At 39.1% G+C, this 8,089-nt stretch overlaps 1 pseudogene; it reads right to left on the bottom strand.

The window, feature by feature from the left end:
* The window catches only part of LOC141325648 (uncharacterized), a 28,324-nt pseudogene extending 21,614 nt beyond the window's left edge, over positions 1 to 6,710 (bottom strand).
* Between the last annotated feature and the right edge of the window lie 1,379 nt (positions 6,711 to 8,089).

Consider the following 8,089-nt stretch of genomic DNA (forward strand, 5'->3'; position numbering starts at 1 on the left):
ACTCAGTCTCTTCAAGTGGGTCCCCAGGAGCAGGGTTGAAGATCTCTGTGCTAGATTTTTTTTGGCCAACTACACAAGCTACATCCATCACTTCATCCACATCAGCCCCTCAAACATCTACACTACCGCTCACTGAATCTCAAACATCAAGCTCAATCATATCACCAACTAAATCCCAACCATCAACACAAACACGCACTACCCCACCCAGACAATAAAATATCTTCACAGATGTCTGCTGGAAGATGGTGTTGTGCATGTGTTTCTGTGTGTTAATTTAGTTATTTATTTTTGTGGCTCAACCTTTTTGAGTACGAATTTTCCAAGTGCATGTGCCATGCCTTTCACACCAAAGCAAACACACTGTGTGCAAATAAAAAAGTTTATAGCTACATTTGTGTATTAAAAATTGCAGAAGACACACTAGATGAGAAGCAGACAGTGGACAACTACATCACTCCAGAGGCTAACAACATTTACCAGGTCAACATTTACCATTTATTAGACTTTGCTAGTGTATTTGAGGCTGTCATGTGTATTGAAAATCCTGAGGAGGAAACTGAAATGGGCAACAAATATCATTGTCCATGGATACTGGATATTCTGATGAAAGACTCCAGGCCAATTTTTCCACCCTGATCAGGGATAATCAGGGTGAGGACTCGAGGGTTCAATTTTAATTGATCAGTTTAAAAAAAAAAAAAAAAAGACTACAATAAACAATATACACACTACCGGTCAAAAGTTTGTGATATGGTTTATAAATGTGTATAATACATGACAAAATAGCAATTAAATTTACAGAAAGCATCTAATTGTTATGAAAGTATATTTAAGCATGTTTGTAAAGATCTTGCTTGATCAGTTTTTGCCAAGATTTTTCGGCATGGTAGCTGTTGTGATTAGGGCTGCAGAATATCACATGTGATATTTAATGTGCATCTTGTCAGTAGAACTGGCTGTGTAATCAGTAGTATATCTCCATCACCTGTACATGTTCAGATAGAGCTCTTCTGATCTGAACACTCACAGGTGATGGAGATACATTACTGTTTATAGAACTGGCCTTATGACAAGAGGCACATTGGATGTCGCATGTGAGATATTAAGCAGCCTTAGTTGTGATTTAGTTGATTTAGTGAATAAGTATAATCATTATATTTAAAGGTGAATTGAATGTCAGTTTGGTAAGTGGTAAGGGCCTGGTTGAGTGCTGAGGCCAAGGCCATATAGGCTGCTCCGCCATTGCTTTCCAAGTTTCATGATCCACCATGTCTTCCTAAACGGTTTGCTCCGCCAAGGCTTCCCGAGCTTTTGTAATTCAACAATGGCTCCCCGAACTGTCTGTACAGCTCCCCGGTCCACCATGGCCCCCCGAGCAGCACCTTGATCCACCATGACCCCCCAAGCAGCACCCTAATCCACCCTGGCCCCCCAAGTAGCACCCTGATCCACCCTGGCCCCCCAAGTAGCACCCTGATCCACCCTGGCCCCCCAAGCAGCACCCTGATCCACCCTGGCCCCCCAAGCAGCACCCTAATCCACCCTGGCCCCCCAAGTAGCACCCTGATCCACCCTGGCCCCCCAAGCAGCACCCTGATCCACCCTGGCCCCCCAAGCAGCACCCTGATCCACCATGGCTCCCCAAGCTCTCTGATCCGCCATGGCCCCCCAAGCAGCACCCTGATCCACCCTGGCCCCCCAAGCAGCACCCTGATCCACCATGGCCCCCCAAGCAGCACCCTGATCCACCATGGCCCCCCAAGCAGCACCCTGATCCACCCTGGCCCCCCAAGCAGCACCCTGATCCACCATGGCCCCCCAAGTAGCACCCTGATCCACCATGGCCCCCCAAGCAGCACCCTGATCCACCCTGGCCCCCCAAGCAGCACCCTGATCCACCCTGGCCCCCCAAGCAGCACCCTGATCCACCCTGGCCCCCCAAGCAGCACCCTGATCCACCCTGGCCCCCCAAGCAGCACCCTGATCCACCCTGGCCCCCCAAGCAGCACCCTGATCCACCATGGCTCCCCAAGCTCTCTGATCCACCATGGCCCCCCAAGCAGCACCCTGATCCACCCTGGCCCCCCAAGCAGCACCCTGATCCACCCTGGCCCCCCAAGCAGCACCCTGATCCACCATGGCTCCCCAAGCTCTCTGATCCACCATGGCCCCCCAAGCAGCACCCTGATCCACCATGGCCCCCCGGGCAGCACCCGGATCTGTCATGGCCCCTCGAGTACGCTGATCTGTCATGGCTCCCCCAAGCTCTCTGATCCACCATGGCCCCTAGAGTACCCTGATTTGTCATGGCTCCCCAGGCTTACTGACCTGCCATGGCTCTTCGAGCTCTTGATTCGCCCTAGAGACCTTCTATGTCTCCCTCAGTTAGCAGCCTCCAGGGGGCCAATCCTCCTCCCCAGTTGATTATGTTACTGCGTGAGATGTACCCTCTGGAAAAGGGGAGTTATATCAAATTTACGGACTGATTTTGCCTTGTTTTTCACCTTTCTTTGTTTCTGTTTAAATGTCTTTATATTGTATTGGATATATATTCCCCTGCTTACCTGTGTGGATTACCCTTTGTGGATTTTATTAAAGAACTTTCATTTAATTCTAATCTATGTGTTGCATACAGTCATGACACTATGAAGGTAAAAGTGATATAAGGCTATAAGCTGTACAAAAAGAAGTGGACCACATGACGAAATCAAGACAAGAGCTGATAGGTTCTTAATGTGTGACTGACTGAAATTGTAGTGGCTGAAAGTGCAAAGAGTGACACGTTTTACACACTGTGGGAACAGTGTATGACCGAACTGTGTAATTTGGCAACAGAAAAAATGCTGTGCAAATGAGAATGAATGAGAAGTGTTTGAAGTATGTGCTAAAAGTGATGAGTTGTAAAATGTAGCTTGGCTGGGTAGCCAAAAGAAAATAGATATAATGGGCTGATGAGAAGATATTTGTGCATGGATAGAGGAGGGGTATGAAAATGTTACTGCTGAATACAACTGGTTAATCAATTTTTAAAAAATACTTTCTTTAATGTATAATTAACATGAAAATGAATGAAGGCCAACTGCTTAGGATTGTTTATTGTAGCAAATGAATTATAAAGGAAATAGTACTTATATTTACTGTACATACAGGCTACTGGAAGTACAACAAAGAATGAACTGTGCTGATTAAAAAACAGACCTGCACAAACCTAGTATAATATTTCAGTGCTTCTCCTGATGAAGTCCATAAACTAGTGGTGGGCATAGATTAATTTTTTTAATCTAGATTAATCTCACTCTAATCTTGGAATTAATCTAGATTAAAAGGGCTAATTTGAATTCTGCCGAAGGCATTCAGAATATGTGTGCTACCCAAATAATGACTAAAAGTAAGTCTTTGAGAATGGATTTCTCAAGCCCGGTGGCACATTAAACCAGGTTACATGTGGTTACATGTTACAGCGTACTTTTATTTTGACAGGTTGCCGTGAAGTTTCTGTGTATACAGTATGATATGATGCTAGTTTTCTCAAAAGAAACGGTAAAAGTGACACTCACAGCAGTTTTGGAGATTGAGTTTATCGGTTCATGTGAGAAGCAAAGGCCAAAAATTACCGGGAGCGTCACGTGTGCTTCAGTATGCGTGTAGTAAAAGCGCGTCTCCACCATTCAGACATACAGAGGCAAACGGAACATACCGGATTCATTTTAAAACGGTCTTTTTGCATTTCAGTTTTCACAGACACTAGTCCATATCGTGATTTGAATTAAGTGACAGACCAACATTTGATTTAGGAATCCAAAAATCAACGAATTTACGTGGCATTTCGTGCTATAGTAGATTCGGTTTTTATGAATGCAGGACGCGATCCCGTCTGTGTTTTGGCGGAGGAGGCGTAAATGCGCGACCATGTATGGGTATTCTAGTCTTTGGTATACATCCGCGTTAAACTATCAAGGTGAAAGTCATCAATGTCATAGTTTGCGTAGTATAGACCCAGCTCCCAACCCAACTTTGACAATAGATTAACGGCGATATTTTTTTTATCGCCCGATAAGAGTCTCACGTTAACGCAGCACGTTAACGCCGATAACGGCCCACCACTACCATAAACGTAAACAGATATTACAACATTAAATTGAGATCAACTAAACAATAAGCTAAACTACACTTAAAATCATTGGGAACAAGTCATTTTGTTCATTTTATGTCAATTAATTTGTAATCTTCCAGTTACATTGTTGCTTTTCCCAGCAAGGTAAAAGTTTGACTAATATTTTAATTCAGAGAAATCAACACATGGAATTAAGTGAACATCTCTACATAGTCAAAATTTAGCATAAAAATGAAGGATGCATGAAGGTGATCAGATGATCAGATGTAGCCCACAGTGTGAACATAGACTTGATTTTTACACAGCTTTTATCTCAGTACACTCTTGAACAAAGAACACAGAGTTTTACATTTGCATGATTGTTCACAAGTATCTGTGATGAAAAAAAATGTTTTGCTACTTTGACTTCAATTAAATGTCTTTCAAAATGAATGTGTAGATGATTGTAGAAATTGCTCCACTTTCTAAACTTCTTCTTGCATCGAAGAAAACGGCAGTTTCTTTCCAGAATGAGTTTGCAAATGACGTATCAGGCTGCTTTCATATGTGAAACTCTTCTCACACTGAACACACTTGTACGGTTTCTCTCCAGTGTGAACTCTCATGTGAATCTTAAGGTTTACTTTATGTGTGAAACTCTTTCCACACTGTTTGCAGATGAAAGGCTTCTCTCCAGTGTGAATTCTCATGTGGACAGTAAGCGTACTTTTCTGTGTAAAACTCTTTCCACACTGAGGGCAGGTGAAAGGCTTTTCTCCAGTGTGAGTTCTCGTGTGGACAGTAATGTATTTTTTCTGCGTAAAACTTCTCCCACACAGTTTGCAGGAGTAAGGCTTCTATCCAGTGTGAACTCTCATGTGGTCAATAAGGGTTTTTTTCAGCATAAAACTCTTTTCACACTGAGAGCAGGTAAAAGGCTTCTCTCCAGTGTGAGTTTTCATGTGGACAGTAAGGTATCTTTTCTTTGTAAAACTCTTTCCACACTGAGAGCATATTAATGGCTTCTTTTCAATGTGAATTTTCATGTGAGTCTTAAGATCTCCATTTCGTGAGAAACTCTTCCCACACTGTTGGCAGCTGTAAGGTCTTTCTCCAGTCTGAATTCTCATGTTAGAATTAAGGTTTGTAGTTGGTGTTTTTTGATTTATTTCTGGTGAGGAAGTTTTTTTATTCTGTGAGCAACTAATTGATTTTTCTTCAGTTTTGAAATCATGTTTCTCATTTTGATCTTTCTCTTCTGTTTCATTGAGTTTTTGACTCTCCTCTTTCAGTGCCATCAGGTCTGAGGTGAAATAAGAAAAATGTAAGTTAACTGCAATTTAATGGCACAAAGCAACATCAAAACATTTAGACTAGTGCTGTCAATCAATTAAAAACTATTTGACAAACAATTTCACATTAAATCTCCAAATTAAACAATGTAAAACAAAGATTGTACATTTAAAATCTGTGGCTTATTGGCATCTTTTCACCAAGTAGCAAATTTTTACTGAAGACCTGTCTCATTGATACAAATACTGCTACTGATCTGTCTCTATTAAACAAATTTCCTTCCAATTTTAGCCATTAATACAAAACATACACATATAAAACAATTATTTGTGACATATATATTGCTGTGCTTTTATCACAACTACCATATAATTATAAATAAAAACACTAGCTCCTTTAAAAAAACACACAAAATCTGCCATGTTTATCTTCACGCTAGAGAATTTAAAAGCAGCATTCAAGTAAGAAATATTTTCTAATTAAACCCAGAGAAGTTACGATGAGTGATTTTCGGTTTCTATTTTATTGTTTGGCTCCAGAGTTGGAGAGTAACAAAGTTCATGTAACATCATTTCATATTTAAAATACAAAATGAATAACTATTACAGAACATGTTACCTGTTTCTGATGCAGAAAAGTTATTTCATGCATTCATGATGTCTAGACTGGACTATTGTAATGCACTACTAGGTGGCTGTCCTGCATCTTCAGTTAACAAGCTACAAGCTGGTGTTTCTGAAATATGATTATTTATTGCTTGTTGTAATGGACATTCACTGCTATTTACATTTTAATGTAGCACTTTTGATGATAGCAGAAAAAATCACTTACAATTAAAACAAATGTCAAGTTAAAAACTGAAGTGTCATTGTTTGCTTCAAGCAAAATAACGTTTTTTTTGGTCAGATACCGCTTTCATTGTTTTCTAATCAAAAGTAGATAATGTGTTTAATGTTACACAAATATGTTTTTTTTCTATAGAGCTGTACATTTTAATAAGGATCAAATGAGTGAGTTCAGCTTTGAGAATGAAAACTAACCTGGGCTGCGTTTCCCAAAAGCATCGTAAGCTTAAGTACATCGTAGACCCATTGAAACCAATGGAGCTACGATCAACTTAAGCTTACGATGCTTTTGGGAAACGCAGCCCTGTTTGTTCCTCAGTTTCTTCATGTTTGACTCTGAATGTTTCTTTAATCTTCATGTCTTCACTCTCCTCTTCAATAAACACCATCTTTGTTTGTTCCTCAGTATCTTCTTGTTTTAATGTGAATGTTTCTTCAATCTTTATGTCTTCAATCTCCTCTTTAATAAATGCCATCTTTATAATAGTGTCACATGGATATCTGTTGATTCTCCAGGAGTTTTTCTGTGGGTTTGTACACTTTGTCCTGTTTAAGATGAGAATAATTAATAGAGAGAAAAATCAATGCAAACTAGATCTCTATCTGCTTGTCAATCAGCTCCTAGTTTAGTCAGTGCACTAGTAACAGTCAGAGAGAGACATTTATAAAATGTATAAAATATATACAAATTACACCAAAGGTTCATATTTTGATTACAATTTTAGGCTATCTTGATTTATATTTGGTATTCAATTATTTGTTCATATCTACTAAATTTCACTTTAATGAAATCATTCTCGGTTGTGATTCACTCGTTTGTGTTTGTTGTTGTCGTTTGTAGTCCGCGTGCCGCTGAATCGAATCACTGAATCATTTCACAAATTATTTGATTCAAATGATTCGGATTCTGAGTCTCTCACTTCTTATCATCACACGATTGATTCATGATATAGAGAGCGAAATGAGACGCACATTCTCTGTTACTAAAGGCTAACGCTTTATTTAACTAAGTATCTAAATCACTAAAGCATTGCAACGTTATATTTAACAATACTGCATTTATTTTACATAGCTTGAAAAAACGCTTTAATTGATGTAACAGTTTGCATTATATAAAACACAAAACTACAAACCTTGTTTAGATGAATCACAACAGATGAGGAGCGCTGCGCGTCTTAAAGACGTCACACCATCAGAGCAAAATAAAAGTCCCATTGGTGCACTTCTCTCTAGAATCACAGACACATCATAGAAATGTTGTATGTAAAATCGAATAATGATGCTTTTCCAAATGTATTAACATTGTAAATCTAGGAATACTTTTGTCTATTTATTTATTTTTTTCATTTAATGTACATTTAAAACACTATACTTTCTGTTTATATATATATATATATATATATATATATATATATATATATATATATATATATATATATATATAAACATGTATGTACATAAGGACATCAACAAGTAGAAACAAACCTCAAACCTCTAGAAAGGTGTACAATATGTGACCTTTAGCACTGTTTTATAAGCTCATACTCATACTTTATGAGTTATTTTTAACAAGTTTTTCTTTTTGCATTTTAATATATGGTTGTCATTAAAGCTTTCTGCACCTAAATATTACAACTGTGACTTTTAGACAGAATCCTACACTCTCTCATGATTTCTTAATATGTTCAGCACATCATTCAGCATGCATTAATGTATGAACTCCTCATTATGATTTTGAACGGAACTTTTATTTTGGTCTCTTGGTGACATCATAAGGCTGAGCGCGCTCCCGCATCTGTTGTGACTCTAATGAAAGGTTTGTGTTTTTAAGCATTCACAGTGTTTACAGTGAGAC

Source organism: Garra rufa, chromosome 2, assembly GCF_049309525.1.
Source record: "Garra rufa chromosome 2, GarRuf1.0, whole genome shotgun sequence".
Taxonomy (NCBI): Eukaryota; Metazoa; Chordata; class Actinopteri; order Cypriniformes; family Cyprinidae; genus Garra; species Garra rufa.